Here is an 18,731-nt window from a genome sequence, read left to right on the forward strand (position 1 = left end):
CATTTTATGCCTTGAACTTTTATAATTTTATTATTTAATTATACCTCAATAAAGCTGGGGCAAAAAAGAATGAAGGAGGCATGGAGAAGGATGAGAGGGAGAGATTACAAGTGGGCACAGGACACTTTGGGGTGGTAGATATGTTCGTTATTTTGATTGTAGTGATTGTTTCGTGGTGGCATACATATGTCAAAAACTACCAAATTGTATACTTTAAAATGTGCAATATATTATATGCCAACTGTAACTCTTTTTTTAATCTACAGAGAAAGCTCACAGCAGTTTCCACCACTGTCAATCTGTCTCACAAATGCATTTGCATTTTGGCTTTAGTTTTCTTCTTACTTCAACCACTGCTTTATTTCAAAAGACAGCTAAGGTCCAAATTTATTTTAAAATGATTTGTCACTCACTCATATTCGGAAAGTGTGTACTCAGGAAAATAAACATTCAGCAAGTTTGCCTTACTGTCTGCAGCTTTGCCTTATTGAGTAAGTCAGCCAGTGTCTGCATACTCCAAAGCCAAATCATGTGCATGTGAAATATATTTTCAGTATTGTTATCTTTCTTTATTAGGATGGCTCATCAAATATAATTCATATCACTCAGGATGTGGAGCTCTTGGTTGACCCAGGCAAGAGAAACCAAACAAACTGGACAATTATGCTTAACCTTCCTAAGGTCACAGCTATACAGTCCCCCCATATTCATGGAGGATATGTTCCAACACACCCAGTGGAATTCTGAAACTGCGGATAGTACCAAACCATATATACACACATTTTCCATCTTAACTAAATATTTATTATGCACTGGGGCTGTAACTTTTGCATTTTGAGGTGTGACAACAAAACTAGCACAAATTTCTTTTTTCTTCTTTACAACTTCATGGATAGAATATTTGCTCTTACTGTAGGTCTTAGCAACCTTGGCAAATGATTATGTTTCTTTCCTTATTCAGTCAAGAACTTTCATCTTTTCACTAAAGGAAGTGCTTGACTGCTTCCCTTTAGCATATCTGAATTGCCAACATCATTACTTAGGAACATTATTAAGTAAAATAAGGATTACTTGAACACAAGCACTGTGATGCTCAATAGTTGATCTGATAACCAAGACGGTTAGTTACTAAGTGACTAATGAGCAGGTAATATAGACGGCGTGGATGTGCTGTACAAAGAGATGATTCACTTCCCAGGCAGGACAGAGTGGGATGGCATGAGATTTCATCACATTACTCAGAACAGCATGCAATTTAAAACATGAATTGCTTTCCATTTAAAAATAAAGGAATTTGATTATGTGTTCTCTAGAGCTTCCAAAAGGTATGTTGCTTGTTTTATTTATTTATTTATTTTTGCATTTTCTATTTTATTAGATCTTGTTTACAAAGACTTTTGGAATAACTAGGCAATAGAAGACTTGCATGATGGCTATAGTTCATATGAGTCTCAGAGAAATAAATTGTTGCAAATTATACTTCCCCTGCCACAAAGCTCAAAGTGCCTTATAGAGTCATCACTCATTCTCTAACATGATAAAACTTATGAAAGTAAGTTGTAAATTGTAAAAGACTTAAAATGTGTACCATCATTAGTATTACTTCACAATTATTATCATATTTATTGTTGAGTTCTCAATAATGTATTGGTTGCTGGAGGGAGTTTCTATAGGTTAGAGAATCCTTATCTTCAAAAAGTAAATGTAAAACATGATCTCGTTTATCCCCATAAATTAACACATAATGTGGTTTTTAATTATATAGTAACCTCCTCTTATCCATGGTTTTGTTTTCTGTGGTTTCAGTTACACTTGGTCAACCACAGTCCAAGAACATTAAACTTTTAATTTTAGAATAGTTTTATATTTACAGAAAAAATTATAAAAATAAGAGAGTTCCCAGGTGCCCCACAGCTAGTTTCCCCTATTGTTTGTATCTTATTAGTGTTGTATGTTTGGTGCAACTAATAAACAATACTGATACCTTATTATTAATTAAACTCCATACTTAATTCAGAATTCATTCATTTTTCCCTCCTGTTGTCCTGTTCTCTTTTGTGTTACAGGATCCAGTCCCAGATACACATTACATTTAGTCATCATGGCTCCTTCATCTCCTCTGGTTTGTGCAAGTTTCTTTTTAGACTTTCCATATTTTCCATGATCTTGGCAGTTTTGAGGATTACTGGCAATACATTCTATAGAATGTCCCTCAGATTGGGTTTGTCTAATATTTTCTCTCTTAGACTGAAACTATGGGTTTGAGAAAGCAAGATCACAAAGGTGAAGTGCCTCTTCCTTATCATATCATATCAAGGGGTGCATGTTATCAGCACAACTTATCCCTGGTGATGTTAATAATTGATCAATTGACTGAGACAGTGTTTGCCAGCTTTCTCTACTATAAAGTTACATGCTACATAAATTACTTGGAATTCTTTTGTGCAGGAGATTTGTTTCTGTTTCATTTATGTACTTATTTATTCATTTATGTATAGAAGTACTACTCACATATTCTAATATGTACTTATAAAAAGTATGTGTATTTGCTTTATACATTGGGCTGTAAATCCAATGCTATGTTATTTATTTTGTTGTTCAGATTTTTTAGCTTTGGCCACTGGAAGCTCACCGAGCTTATCTCCTGTGTCCCTTTGAAAAACCCTCCATGGTTTTGTTTTTTGAGTACTTTTATTATTATTATTATTATTATACTTTAAGTTTTAGGGTACATGTGCACAATGTGCAGGTTAGTTACATATGTATACATGTGCCATGCTGGTGTGCTGCACCCACTAACTCGTCATTTAGCATTAGGTATATCTCCTAACGCTATCCCTCCCCCCTCCCCTCACCCCACAACAGTCCCCAGAGTGTGATGTTCCCCTTCCTGTGTCCATGTGTTCTCATTGTTCAATTCCCATCTATGAGTGAGAACATGCGGTGTTTGGTTTTTCGTCCTTGCGATAGTTTACTGAGAATGATGATTTCCAGGTTCATCCACGTCCCTACAAAGGACATGAACTCATCCTTTTTTATGGCTGCATAGTATTCCATGGTGTATATGTGCCACATTTTCTTAATCCAGTCTATCATTGTTGGATATTTGGGTTGGTTCCAAGTCTTTGCTATTGTGAATAGTGCCACAATAAACATACGTGTGCATATGTCTTTATAGCAGCATGATTTATAGTCCTTTGGGTATATACCCAGTAATGGGATGGCAGTGGGTGAGAAGAAGACTACAAGATGCTATAGACTTTTCTTATATGTTCCTTGCACCAGCCATAGAAACAAATATTTTTCCAAAGAGCCCTGGTTCTTTTTATTGGAGAATTGAATAAGAAAACAGAATTCATTCATTTTTATGATCCAAAATTGTTATCACATATTGCCAGTGTCATTTACAAACGTGCATTGTAATAGAACAGTTGTCCTACCCTTCTCTAAAACATTTGACAAAAATTGAAATGGGTAAGCAATGACTTTTCTGAAATTCAATGATTAATTTTTACTATAATTCTTACTGTGTTCCTTAACAACAATTTCTCTTTCTCTTTTGAAGTCCTTGAGTAGTTTACACTCAAATCAAAATTGAATAACACTTTTTAACAAATCAGCTGTTAGCTCTAACTTTAAGTTTAGGCTTCTAAGATGAATTTTTCACTCTGTTATACAATTAAAAGGTCTGTTACCCAGGGCTGTGTCCCTCATTTTTATACCTATCCCTCCTGATGCTCTGATACCTGAGATTGGTTTTCATCACAGGGTTTAAATATGAAAATATAAAGAGATTTTATGAAACCCTAATGCAATTTAAGTGAATTCAGTTTAACTTTAAATGCTTTCAAAAATGCATTGCTGCTAACAAATAAAAAAATTTAAAAAATTCTCCACAGATGCAAATAGCCTCAAGGGCCTTCTATTTTATACATTTAAATGTGAGTTGCAGGAAAATGGATAATGTTTCTAAAGATATAAAGTAGAAATTTCTGAACATTTATCTTGAGAATGATGTTCTGAAATATTCAGGCAGAATTTGAAGTCATTAAACTTTCTTTAACAAAAAAGTAATTTTAACCAATATTATACAGTCAGTGATGCCTTTTTGAAATCAGTAAAAGATAAGTCTGGGAGTAGCTTTTGAAGTCAGATGAAAACAGCCTCAACGGGCACTTGAAAATCCAACAAAACTCCAAACAATGTTTTGTAGAAATGAGAAAGTGGGATGAGTTCTTTCATTTTGAATCTTTCACTTCATTGTGAACAGGGTACTTTAGAACCATAATCTGCTGGAGCTGCACAGACCTTTGAAGCATGTAGGCTAATTTTACAGAAGAGGAAATCACTCGTTAGATTGTGCAAAATATGTTACTTTTAGTTTGTGTATACTGAAAGGTTAGTGGCATAACTATGAAATTGACATAAAAAATTTGATGAGTGGAGTGGTTAGGGCAACCAACTAATTCAATTACAAATAAAATCATATTTATGATGCATTTAATTTTCCTTAAAATATGTATTGTTTTTGTTAGAAATGTATTGCTTTTAATCACAAAGCCCTGAATCTGCTTATCAATTGTTCACTAAGATAATTTCTCAACCAACCATCATAATTAATTTCTTTATGTTTTTCTTTCTGGAATTCTGGCATCTATAAAGAGAGTGGTTATCATTTAATGAAGGAATCATCCAAAATAATGAACATAGATTCCAGTTTATCTGATACTGTTAACAGTCAGCTATGGTTTGGACATGTGTCCCCTCCAAAACTTATGTTGAAATTTAATCCCAATGTTTAAGAGGTGATTAATTTAGGGCTGATTGGGTCATGAGGACTCTGCTCTCGTGAATGGCTTAATTCACTAATGGATTAATGGATTAATGGGTTATCATGGGTGTAAGACTGCTGACTTTATGCAAAGATAAAGAGAGACTTGAGCTAACATGCTCACCGTCCTCACCATGTGATACCCTGAGCCTCTTTGGGACTCTTTAGAGAGTCCCCACCATCAAAAAGGCTCTCACCAAATATAGCCCCTCAACCTTGGACTTCCTAGTCTCCATACTGTGTGAAATAAATTTCTTTTCTTTGTAAATTATCCAGTTTCACGTATTCTATTATGTGCAACAAAATACAGACTAAGACGCATGCTGTTTGTTTTCACATTCACAAGACACAGCTGAAACGCAGCCAGTAGCAAGGATTAGAACAGGAATTTAATTAAATTTAAAAGAATTTAAAAGAATTAAGAAAATGTGTAATAGATTGCATATCTTAAACTATCAAGTTTGTTAAATGTTGAGATAGTTTTTTTTTTTTTCAGTTTGATGTTGCCTTGTTGCCATATGGTCTATAGCTGGCATTTAGTGATAGCAGGCAGCCCATTTCTATCATTATTGTGAACAGCAGGATGTAAATGGCATGACCTAAACCAACTGGGCTCGAAGGTGTTAACTCCCTCAGAACTTAACTAAAATGTACACCATATGCATGTGTGTAATTAGCCTTATGCTTTTTCAATCCCGACCTTGAGTCTTTTTCTTCTTTTTAAGAGATTATACAATTTAGTTTTGTATTTTTGTAATGATTTTTTTTCAATTGACAAATGTTAGCTACATGTTTTTCAATAATCATCCTCTTATCTGAGTTCATCACTAAGAGAGAAAAATTGCTTCACATTATCTTGAGTAACATTTGGATGAGCTATCAGTCATCAACTGAAATTAACCTGAACATGTCTCCAATGAGATGAAGAACATTTAAGCATGCCAGCTGGAAGGCATTTACAGTTTCATTTTTCCAACTTCCACAGAAAATCTTTCCCATGCACATCTGTGAAGGTTTTATAATGATTAGACTGATGTGAGCTTTGTTTGGCATTAGGGCACTCAGAGCCATTTAAACCAGCCTGAAGTGTCAGAAACATACCCAAAAATTAAGACCAAGAAGCATTTCAATTCACACACTGCAGCTCCGTCCTCTCATTTATGATTGATTTAAAGACTATTGCTAATTTTCTAAAAGGCAACTCAGAGCATGCACAACCACTTTAGTGTAGTGTTTGTTCTCTAGTATTCCCTCATCACGATGATTGTTAACCTTAAAACTGGAAAGACCCTGTAGATCACCTGATCCAACCCTACAATTTTATTACTGAAGACTTGGCTCTAGAGAGATTGAATGGGTTATCCAGATCTACATACCTACCTCATGGCAACATGAGGACAAAGCCCAGATCTCCCTCCTCCAAGTTCAATGCTGTTTCTACAATATCAGGGTGCTTTCCTTATTCTTTCAAAATTATAAATATGTGAATTATGTGGATATTTGTATTCATACGTGGAGACTTTCACGAGTCATCATTACAAACCAAAGATGATATAAAAACAGTGTCAACATACTTACAATAACATAGAAAAATTATCTTTGGTCACTGTGAAAACTACATTTATACTGCAGTAGACAGGCGCTTTATAGCATATACACTTGCTAGATTGTAAGCACTGATCCAGAATTTTTAATACTTTGTAAAGAAAATTAGCATTTAACAGCTTTACGTCAATATTCAAAATCAGATCTTTTTTCTCTTAAGTAGCTTCTGTTGAGTAAAAACTAAAAGGAACTTAGCATGACCTGTTAAACTGAGATTCTAAACATTGCAAAGAGTCTCAAAGACGTATGTAGTTATTTTCCCTGCTTCTAGGACTCCCATATTTAAACAATTCCAGATGCATAAAAATCTACTATGTTTTTAAAGAGTTTTTCTAAATAGTTTATTGAAACCTTTAAAATTTAACAAATCTCTATAACATGGTGGAGTCAGATCTGAACTCAAACCCCACCTCTGTCATTTACTGGCCATGTGATTTGGGGAAAATCCGTCTAAGCTTCAATATCTTCAAAAGAACAAAAAAATTATAAATAGCCAGTTCATAAGATTGTGAAGAAGATTAACTGATAACCCCCTAATTTAGAACCTAGCACATAAGAAGTGTTCAAAAAGTGGTAATTCCCAAGAATTTTTTAAAACCAATCATCTCACTATTTACTGAACATATGGTAATCAAAATATTAGAATATATGCCTTGGAAAAGCAAAAGAAATATTACATGCAGTGCTGTCTTCAGAGCTACAAAGCACGTATAGTCACAAACAAACAACTGGTATTAGGCAGTATGATTAAGACCAAAATGGGTAGAGTGGGTACTAGATGGATAAAAGTTATATCTGTCGAGAAGCTGGATTAGTCAGGAAAGACTTTGACAACATCTAAGTTGAGTCTTGTAATTAATAGAATTAAATAATATTCACAGAAGTAGAGAGAAATGGATTGGGCAGGGAGAAAGAATAGACCGAGTGAGCTAAACCATGAAATTTGAACTGTTATTGTCTTCAACCTGACGAGAGAAGAAGTTCATATACAACACATAAAGTTAGGCATCAGCACCATGAAAAGCTCTAAAGATAATGGTGAAAAGTTATAGACATATGTCCTAGATATTATTAGTAGATCATCTTGATTTCAAACAATTTCCCATTTTTACCCATAAATTAGAGGATTTAAAAAAACTGTCCCTGGTTCCATTTTCCCTCCCCAAATTGTTTTTTCTCAATTCACCACATATTGCGAGCAGGAATGTAAAAGGGTACAGCCGCTGTAGAAAACAGTTTGGCAGTTCCTGAAAAAGTTCAACAGTGTTTCAATATGACCCAGTAATTCTGAGCCTAGGTGTATACCCAAGAGAATTTAAACATATGTTCATACCTTAAAAAGTTCATAGCAGCAGCATTTCTAACAGCCAAAAAGTATAAAGAACCTAAATCTCCATCAACTGATGTCTGGATAAGGTGGTATATCCATACAATGGATTGTTCAGCCATCAAAAATAACGTACTGATACATACTACAACATGGTGAACCTTGAAAACATTATGCTAAGTGAAATAAGTCAGATGCAAATGACCACATATTATATAATTCCATTTTTATGAAATGTCCAGCATAGGCAAATCCATAGAGGCAGGAAGTAGATTAGTGATTGCCAGGGGCTGGGGGAAGGGGAAAATAGGAAGTGACTACTAATGAGTGCAGGGTTGCTTTGTGAGTTGATGAAAATGTCTTGGAATTAGATAATAGTGATCAATACATAATCTTACATAATTTACATAATCTTACATAACTAAGTTAATATACTAAAAACCACTGAATATTGAAAACCCACCTTAAAACAGTGAATTTTAAATTTGTGAATTATATCTCAATTTTTTTAAAGAACATGCAGAACAAATAAAAGCCCATTTTTTCTCATTGAAGACTTAGAGGCAGGCCTTAAGTCCCTGCCCACTTGGCAATTCAACCTCTCTACTCCTTATAGTTCCTTTAGAAGTCCTGCCTCAGATCCCTACCACTCCCCCACACAAGTTTGGAAACAACTGCCATAAAACTTGAAAATATTTTAAGCGTCTAATACATCACTTCTGAGAGTGCTTATCACACCCAGAAGCAAAATCTTTATATAGTCATAACTACTAATTTTTATTTGGTAAATACGGCCACCCTATCTTGAAGAAAAGGGATCCTTAAAAGTCAGGTGTTTTGTAGAGCATTTCATAAGTAATTTCTCCACAAAGTGTTTGAAACTAAGACTAACTAGGTTAGGAGATGGGCAATAAAAGTCTAAAAGACTTGATCTTTAACATTTACACCCCCAGCAGCTACTTTTTTTTTAACTAGGAAATTGCCTAATAGATTTTTGGATGCTAGTATTAAAATAAACCTATAAATGTTTGTATACTCATTAGCTTGCTAAAACAAGAAAATATATTTTTGAGGAAAGTCAAGCATAGAAAAGCTGCGGGGGTTAGGGGTAGGCAGCACCCACAAGTTTAGGTTGTCTATTGTACTCCAGCAAGAATAAAAAGCAAGGGAACTGTGCCCACCACCAGCTATCTTCCTTACCCAAATGAAAATTCTTACTTTCCTAATTTAGTTGTAGTGTGGGCAATTAACAAATATATTATTTCAGCCACAAAAGCAAAATATTATATTAGTATTAACAAGCAGAGTTATAATTCCAATTTAATGTGGCAAGTAGAACTAAAAGCATAAATCACACTTGAGTACATGTGATTATAAAGATATTAGTTCTCAAAATATAATTTGGTAGTCTTTGTGTTATTGTTGCTGCGCTTAGCAATTTTGCTCCGTGTGTGTGTGTGTGTATGTGTGTGTGTGTGTATCATATTGAATGGGGTACCTGGTACCATTGACATTTATTTTCATGCTTGCACATTTCCTATAGATATGTCTTTTCAGTAAGTATTTTTTTCCTACTATATTTGGAATATTTCACCATAACTTCTGGGCCCACATGACACTTCCCACTTGAGAGATCTGATAAGATCTATTCATTGTATCAATCAGTATGGAAGATGTAAGTAATTAACACATATATACTACAGGCTGGTACTATACTGAGCACTTTTCATGCATTATTTTATTGAATACTCACAGGCCTATGAGACAAATTTGATGATTAACACCACTTTACAGATAAGGAAACTAAGGTGTAGAACAGCTAAGTAACTTGTTCAGGGTCACATGGTAATGTTTTAGACCCAAAATCCTAACGTAAGTTTAGTCTAATTGCAAAGTCAATGACACTAAAACACTTCATTACACATAGTACATTCCAGAAATTTTCCTGTAATCTTTTGCATACATTTCTGCCTAAAAAAGAAAAAGACAAGCATTTTGTTTCCAAAATCATTATCAATAATGAAATGTTTAAAAGTGTGATGACTGCATTTTTGGCCTTCTTAATATCAGCATGGATAAGACTCAGAGGCATGAAAGAACAGGCACCTATAAAAACTGGCCAAAAGTAAAATATATGTATATATGTGTGTATATATATATATATAGAGAGAGAGAGAGAGAGAAAGAGAGAGAGAGCTCATATATGTGTGTGTGTATATATCTATATCTATATATCTATATATATATGAAAATGATTAATCAGTAATAGTGGGTAGGCAAAGGAAAGAAAAATGAAAAACACTTATCAAGACACAGGTTGTTCTCCATCTGTCAGAGTCAGAAAAAAAAAGATTCAGGATGACAAGACATGTAGAAAGTCTTAAAATAAATAGAAGGCTATTAGACTGAAGTGGTTTTAATGCCCTGGGTTCCTACCCAGGCAAATCAAAACCAGACTCAAATGCATTTCTTGTAAATGACTGACTTAGAGGAAAACAAAATCTAAACTTAATCATCAGAAACCACCAATTTACCTCTAATTACATAAATAGAACTTTTTACTTATATAGTCCAATTAAGGCAACTACATAGCTATAACAAATCTTTTTTTTTTTTTTTTTTTTTGCATTGCCTCCACTTTTACTTTATAAAAGCTTTTTCTTCAAGGCCTTTGAGTTTTCAACTGCCCAATTCATAAATAGTAGTTTGCTCAAATAAATGCTTAAAAACTTTTTAATGCACCTCAGTTTAATTTTTAACAGTACATTCCCATATAAATGGTTCTTGTTTGGAAACAAGTACTTTTCAAAGTGACTTGGATAAATACATTGTCAGGGAAGAGGTTAGGGTGTGTGGGCCTATGAACACTGAACAGTTTCTCTTAATTCATTAGCTTTTTCAAAGGTAAACAGGAGAAGCATTCATTTACCACAACTTAAGACTCTGCTTGGGATGCTATGGAGAGGATTTGTCCAACTTGCATTAACATAGGGGTGTTCTATGAGGAAGAGACAAAGTTCCTACTGGGAATATGACTGTAGTACACCACTAATACACCTGGAGAACCATTTGTTTAGGAACGACTAGCAAGATCGGATCTTTCAGCCACTATAATAAGGATATTTGTGTATATTCTAGTATGATCACAATGGGCCTGAGAAATAATAAATATGGTTTTCATTAATTCCAATGATTTAAAATTTCCATAAATTATTAACTCACTAAGTGAATGCTGAGTGTCTGTGTAGTAGAGTGAAAAATTAAGTGGACCTGCAACCACGGGTGGAATTTTTGCCACTTACTATGTACCTTGATCAAGGTCTTCAACTCTCTGAGCCTCAATTTCATCAATAAAGTGAAGACTATTCAGCAGGTAATTGTTGAATAATTACTAAGCACTTGGCATTGTGGGATATTAAAGAACAGTGAGACAGAGCCCATACTCCACCTAGGATTTAGGATACTCTTTGTTGTTACTCCAGAAGATAAAGACATTGGCTACAGAGAAAGTCAGCACTTCAGTAATATTTATTGAGATGCCAGACCTCATCTACTTATTTTGGTGAAGAAGATAATACGCAGTTCAGCGATTTTGTTGCTTTAGGAAAACCCTCTGGAAGGTTGTAGAAGTGCAGGATTACAATCTCATTCTCATCTTTCCATTCTTAATGGTTATTAAGAGCAGCCTCTGGAATCACACTGCTTGGGTTCATGTCCGTAGTCTGCGACTTACTGTGTGACTTTGGACAAATATGCCTTAGTTTTCTCATCTGTAAAATGAAAATCATGAAAGTATCCATCTCACATTGCTGTGAAAATTAAATAATGTATATAAAACATTTGAGAAGTATAGCTGATATATGTGTTAGCTATTATTATTAAAATTTGCCTGTCCACACAAATTAATCTAACATATAGAGTCCAGTAGGCACCAAAATAGCGGCAGGCATTTATGGATTTGCCTTTGTAACAAATGTCTAAACACAGATTAAATTAAATATAACACAGATTAGGTTAAATATCCAAGTTACAATTTATCAGTGATGCTAAGTTATAGAAATATATAAATATCACAATGCAAGGCCATGAGACAGAACAGATAATGGAGAGCATTGTTATACATGATTAGACGTTTTATAATAAAGTAATAAAAAATGTATATTTTTAATGTGTGTGAGTCTTTAGGCAAAGGCAAATGGCATACACATTTAAGCTAATTTTTTTTTATTATACTTTAAGTTTTAGGGTACATGTGCACAATGTGCAGCTTAGTTACATATGTATACATGTGCCATGCTGGTGTGCTGCACCTGTTAACTCGTCATTTAACATTAGGTATATCTCCTAATGGTATCCCTCCCCCGTCCCCCCACCCCACAACAGTCCCCAGAGCATGATGTTCCCCTTCCTGTGTCCATGTGTTCTCATTGTTCAGTTCCCATCTATGAGTGAGAACATGCGGTGTTTGGTTTTCTGTCCTTGTGATAGTTTACTGAGAATGATGATTTCCAATTTCATCCATGTCCCTACAAAGGACATTAACTCATCATTTTTTATGGCTGCATAGTATTCCATGGTGTATATATGCCACATTTTGTTAATCCAGTCTATCATTGTTGGACATCTGGGTTGGTTCCAAGTCTTTGCTATTGTGAATAGTGCCACAACAAACATACGTGTGCATGTGTCTTTATAGCAGCATGATTTATAGTCCTTTGGGTATATACCCAGTAATGGGATGGGTGGGTCAAATGGTATTTCTAGTTCTAGATCCCTGAGGAATCACCACACTGACTTCCACAATGGTTGAACTAGTTTACAGTCCCACCAACAGTGTAAAAGTGCTCCTATTTCTCCACATCCTCTCCAGCACCTGTTGTTTCCTGACTTTTTAATGATTGCCATTCTAACTGATGTGAGATCGTATCTCATTGTGGTTTTGATTTGCATTTCTCTGATGGCCAGTGATGATGAGCATTTTTTCATGTGTCTTTTGGCTGCATAAATGTCTTCTTTTGAGAAGTGTCTGTTCATATCCTTCGCCCACTTGTTGATGGGGTTGTTTGTTTTTTTCTTGTAAATTTGTTGGAGTTCATTGTAGATTCTGGATATTAGCCCTTTGTCAGATGGGCAGGTTGTGAAAATTTTCTCCCATTTTGTAGGTTGCCTGTTCACTCTGATGGTAGTTTCTTTTGCTGTGCAGAAGCTCTTGAGTTTAATTAGATCCCACTTGTCAGTTTTGGCTTTTGTTGCCTTTGCTTTTGGTATTTTAGACATGAAGTCCTTGCCCATGCCTATGTCCTGAATGGTAATGCCTAGGTTTTCTTCTAGGGTTTTTATGGTTTTAGGTATAACATTTAAGTCTTTAATCCATCTTGAATTAATTTTTGTATAAGGTGTAAGGAAGGGATCCAGTTTCAGCTTTGTACATATGGCTAGTCAGTTTTCCCAGCACCATTTATTAAATAGGGAATCCTTTCCCCATTGCTTGTTTTTCTCAGGTTTGTCAAAGACCAGATAGTTGTAGATATACGGCGTTATTTCTGAGGGCTCTGTTCTGTTCCATTGATCTATATCTCTGTTTTGGTACCAGTACCATGCTGTTTTGGTTACTGTGGCCTTGTAGTATAGTTTGAAGTCAGGTAGCGTGATGCCTCCAGCTTTGTTCTTTTGGCTTAGGATTGACTTGGCAATGCAGGCTCTTTTTTGGTTCCATATGAACTTTAAAGTAGTTTTTTCCAGTTCTGTGAAGAAAGTCATTGGTAGCTTGATGGGGATGGCATTGAATCTATAAATTACCTTGGGCAGTATGGCCATTTTCACGATATTGATTCTTCCTACCCATGAGCATGGAATGTTCTTCCATTTGTTTGTATCCTCTTTTATTTCATTGAGCAGTGGTTTGTAGTTCTCCTTGAAGAGGTCTTGTAAGTTGGATTCCTAAGTATTTTATTCTCTTTGTAGCAATTGTGAATGGGAGTTCACTCATGATTTGGCTCTCTGTTTGTCTGTTATTGGTGTATAAGAATGCTTGTGATTTTTGTCCATTGATTTTGTATCCTGAGACTTTGCTGAAGTTGCTTATCAGCTTAAGGAGATTTTGGGCTGAGACGATGGGGTTTTCTAGATATACAATCATGTCGTCTGCAAACAGGGACAATTTGACTTCCTCTTTTCCTAATTGAATACCCTTTATTTCCTTCTCCTGCCTAATTGCCCTGGCCAGAACTTCCAACACTATGTTGAATAGGAGTGGAGAGAGAGGGCATCCCTATCTTGTGCCAGTAAGCTAAATATTAATGCATTCATTTCAACAAATGCAAAAGTCCTTTCCTTCAATACTTAGTAGTAAAGACTACCAAAAATGTCAAAATAATATCAAGACATTTGATTACAAGCAATAATATTCATCTAAACTAAATATTTTTAAGAGCAGAAGGAGAGAAAAAGTGGCAGTTTCAAAAGGAAAAAGAAACAATTTTAATATTTGGCCTGTTTCCTGAAGTTTCTATTTGGGGCATTTAATTCTATTTCACTTTTGTTTTATCTTCTCATCGAATTTGTCCAGAGAGCAGGAAGGAGTTTTGTTATTATATTTTGTGGGGTGTAAACCTTGACATGTCACTCCTTTTTAATGTATTAGCATTCAGAAACTTAACCTCTTATTTCTAAAGGAGAAATCTGTCCCCTGATTAATGTCCTGAAGACTTGTACACTTGCTATTTATTATTTTCAAAGAACTATCTCCAAGGAGTAAGGATTTGAATGTATGAAGGATATTAATTTTATCCCTATGATAAATCATTTCACCGCATTTCTTTTCCTTCTCTGTGTAAAACTCCCATGTTAACGTGGCAACTGTAAGTCATAACAAAATTCCACAACGTCCGGTGAGACCTTCCACCAAAGTGATTACATGCACAGATAAGATCAAAATGTGCTATATACCATTTTATTTCTGTGTAAAACTCCCATGTTAACGTGGCAACTGTAAGTCATAGCAAAATTCCACAACGTCCAGTCAGATCTTCCACCAAAGTGATTACATGCACAGATAAGATCAAAATGTACTATATACCATTTTAAACACCCGAGGATTTACATTCCATGTTAGCATATGAAAATCCCTGTAAAGAAGACTTTAACTTTTTACAAGCATAACATTTTTTAGCACACTGTCTCCCAAACATTTCAATCATGGAAAGGTTTTTTTTTTTTATGCACCTATTAACATTTTATAGAACTTTTGTCCTGTAGGACACATCTTGGGAAGTAATACTGACAAACACAGAGCAGCACTTCAATACCTAACAAAGCTCACGTACAAAGAACAAAGTACAGTCCTGGAAGCGCCAGCAGGCCTCTGAAGTAGCTACAAGAAAAATAGCTGGCACAAAGCAATGCACTTGAATCCATAAATGAGCTTCCCTCAGTTCTTCACCCACACAACTGTTTTCAAATTAAGGCTACGACTCAGGAGTTGAGGCTCACCGCTGGTGATGAAATATATTTCCCAGAGGTGTTCATAGAGGACAGCAAATGGCAGCATGCAGAAATCACAAGAGCATAGCATAGTGAGACTGTTTACAGATAGGAAAAATAGTTCTATACACATCAGCAGACTTTGGGTGTATATTACATATTAAAAGTTGAAATAATTATTATTAATAATGATAACACTAATTTTTCCAGAGGAACTCATGTTCAATATATCACCTTTAAGTGGGTAATCTAGTGTGAAATACACTTCAGAAAGATTCCTTTTAAGACAGGGTCTTACTCTGTTCAGCCCAGGCTGGAATGCAATGGTGCAACCATAGCTCACTGCAGCCTCAAACCCCAGGCTCTGGGCTCATGTAATCCTCCTGCCTCAGCCTCCCAAGTAGGTAGGACTACAGGCACAGACCACCATGCTTAGCTAGGTTTTTTGTTGATTTCTGTGTTTTTTGTAGAGACACTATGATGCACTTGAATCCATAAATGAGCTTCCCTCAGTTCTTCACCCACACAACTGTTTTCAAATTAAGGCTACAACTCAGGAGTTGAGGCTCACTGCTGGTGATGAAGTATATCTCCCAGAGGTGTTCACAGAGGACAGCAAATGGCAGCATGCAGAAATCACAAGAGCATAGCATAGTGAGACTGTTTAACATAGTCTCGCTATGTTACCCAGAGAGGTCTTGATCTCCTGGGTCTGAATAATCCTCTTGCCTCAGCCTCCAGAAGTACTGGGATTACAGGTGTGAGCCACTACACCCAGAGAGAAGGATTTCTATTAAAAAAATTAAATTTAAAAGTTTTAGTACTTAAGAAAATTTATATTTAATGGTGCATCTTAATTTCAAATGATAAGATAAACTTTCTAAAATCTATTCTAGTGATAATCTTACCATGGGGAAAGAAACCGTAGGAATCACACTAAATATGTTTAGATTTATACTCTGAATGAAATAGGTTTAGAATATACAGTTTTAAATAAATAAGTTAGAAAAAACTTTGAATTCATCTGTGATGCTAACCATGGGAATATTTTATCTTCTGGTGTTATTACATTAATCTGCATAAACAAGATGGCTTGCCCAATAAGAAGTAACTTGCCCCTTCCCTCATTTCCAATGAATTAGTTATAAAATATGGCTGCCAGATTCAGCATACAAAAATATATGATACCTAGTCTGAAATTCTCTGAAAGTAAATTTAACTGGTATTTTATCTTTATCTAGCAACCCTCCCATAGATATAAAATATATTATGGATATAAGAAACTATAGGAAAATGGATCTTCAAGTTCATAGGCCACCCCGGGGAAGATGGACAATTAAATAGTTTGGTGTTTTAAAACAAAAATAAAGAAAATAGACTAAAATTGCTAATCCACCTTCTGTCATGGGATGATGAAGCAAGAAGGCCCTATCCAAATGCCAGCCCCTCAGTCTTAGACTTCCCAGGCTCCAGAACTGTTAGCAATAAATGCCTGTTCATTATACATTACTCAGTCTCAAATATTCTGCTGTAGCAGCATAAAATGGACTAAGACAACAATCAACTTGGAAGAACATTCCCAGTTATGAAAATCCCTATCCTTGGATCCAATGTGGATAAAAGGCACTACTTTCTTCCTCATACAATAAATATGCTTCTGTCTGAGTGTGTGACTGCTCAGTTTATCCACCTAGGTGTATTGAAGTTGGGTGGAAACAGCTAGCTATTTCTATAAGCCTGGACATATGTTACAACTTAAGCTGAGTAAAATACCTTAGAGAAAACAAAATCACAGTGTCTGGAGTTCAGGTGAAAACAAGGGACCACAATAGATCACTGTGACATCCTCAGTGCCAAGGTTAATTTCTAAAACTAGGGACTTGGATGTAATAGTATTCTTGGAGAAGTTACTTTATCTCTCATGCCTCAGGTTCCTCATCTGTAAAATGGGTAGAATAATGGCTCTTACTTCAAAAAGTTGTCATGAAGATTTAACATGGGCTTACAACAGTGCATGTCCATAGTAGCCTTTGATAAATGTCACTCATTTTTACAGTAAAATTTTCCTGTCTTATTCTCTGTTCAACTTGGAGCTTTCCCAGAAAAGAAGGCAAATTGTCCAAAGCCAAAGCTACTTTCTTAAAGCAACTAAGTCAGTAGTAGCATTGGCCTCACTGAACTGTTTCTTACTCTCGTGGCCTGAGGTCTTTAGTAGCTTCAGAAGAATCTTCACAAACAATGATGTCCAAAGATGTTTAAAACCTTAGAAATGTGTAATTCAGTATCCTGACTAGGTGGTGACTGGATACTTTATCAATCGGGTGTAATCTCATAGTCAAGAAAGACTTCCCAACTTAGTTGTCAAGTTCGAATGAGGAACAGAGTTACCTGGTTAAAGGTTTCAGATTCTAACTTCCCTGAACTAGGTTACTGAGACTGAGATACACAGCCCTCTCTGCAGGACACGTATAAGTCAAAGGTGGCTGTCTTTGGATTGATCATGGACACTCTCCTGAACTCCTACTTGTTGCCCTACCCCAGTCTCTCCCCTGGGCTGAGGTAGCTGAGTTAACTTGGCCCAGCTGAGTGTCAGAGAGAGGCTGCTTTTTTTTAATGCTGCTGCTTAATGCAAATTATTTAGGAAGGGTCTTACAAAATATCTATTATTACTTAATATTTAGTTGGTACCCTTTTGGGTTGAAGAAATTGTATGTATTGTGACCTTTATTCATTTCATATTCCTGAAAAGCCTTTCATTAAACATTGCCTGACAGTTTTTAAAAACTAATTAGGAGTAGCTGAATGAGTTAATGGAGATCCTACTATCCTTCTTACCCTTCCACATTCTCATTATTCTGCAGTCATAATTCCAAAATTGAGACTTCATCATTGGAGCACCTCTTTGATGCAGAAGGTCAAGCGTTCACCCATGCTATTTCCAGCACTCCATTATTCTTTTGGACTGGCAGTTCTCTTAATTAACACCTTGTCTCTATTTACTGCAAAAGTTCAGAGTTGGGAGCTAATGCCAAGAACATATGTAGTGTCTTTAATATGAATTTGCCACATTCAAAATGGAAATGATTTTATCTAAAACATCATCAGCTCAATAATGTTCAACAACGCACTGGAAAGTTGTTTTCTAATTACTAATTATTGATCACCCGCATAATACTGGGCAGAATGAGTTTATCATTTCTCATTGCCAATGATTTATATAGGGAAAAATGCAAGTAAACTAATACACATTCTTCATTGTGAAAATGAAAGGCTACAGAGGTAAGGTAGATGCTGGTATTGTTTATAATTATAAGCCACCTAAATAAATATTCATGAAAGAATAAAAAGAACGCACATTTAACATATTTTTTCACTTTAAAAAACACAATTGAATAATTATAGTATTTATATATAATACTTCCCTTGAGCCATGAATATAAAATTTGAATAATACATTATTAGAAAAAGGTGCAAATAGGAGCCTAT

General features: G+C 35.3%; 2 long non-coding RNA genes across 2 annotated transcripts in view; one reads left to right on the forward strand and one right to left on the reverse strand.

Annotated features, from left to right (window-relative positions):
• The first annotated feature begins 1,069 nt into the window (after positions 1-1,069).
• The window catches only part of LOC129058687 (uncharacterized), a 62,367-nt gene continuing 44,705 nt past the window's right edge, over positions 1,070-18,731 (forward strand). Inside the window, exons 1-2 of the long non-coding RNA XR_008523976.2 lie at positions 1,070-1,325; positions 2,067-2,122. This is a non-coding gene — a long non-coding RNA (uncharacterized LOC129058687). The remainder of the gene's footprint in view (positions 1,326-2,066; positions 2,123-18,731) is intronic.
• LOC129058686 (uncharacterized) overlaps positions 11,281-18,731 on the reverse strand; it is a 70,569-nt gene continuing 63,118 nt past the window's right edge. The window contains exon 4 of the long non-coding RNA XR_010139269.1: positions 11,281-11,533. This is a non-coding gene — a long non-coding RNA (uncharacterized LOC129058686). The remainder of the gene's footprint in view (positions 11,534-18,731) is intronic.

Source organism: Pongo abelii, chromosome 2 (assembly GCF_028885655.2).
Source record: "Pongo abelii isolate AG06213 chromosome 2, NHGRI_mPonAbe1-v2.0_pri, whole genome shotgun sequence".
Lineage (NCBI taxonomy): Eukaryota > Metazoa > Chordata > Mammalia > Primates > Hominidae > Pongo > Pongo abelii.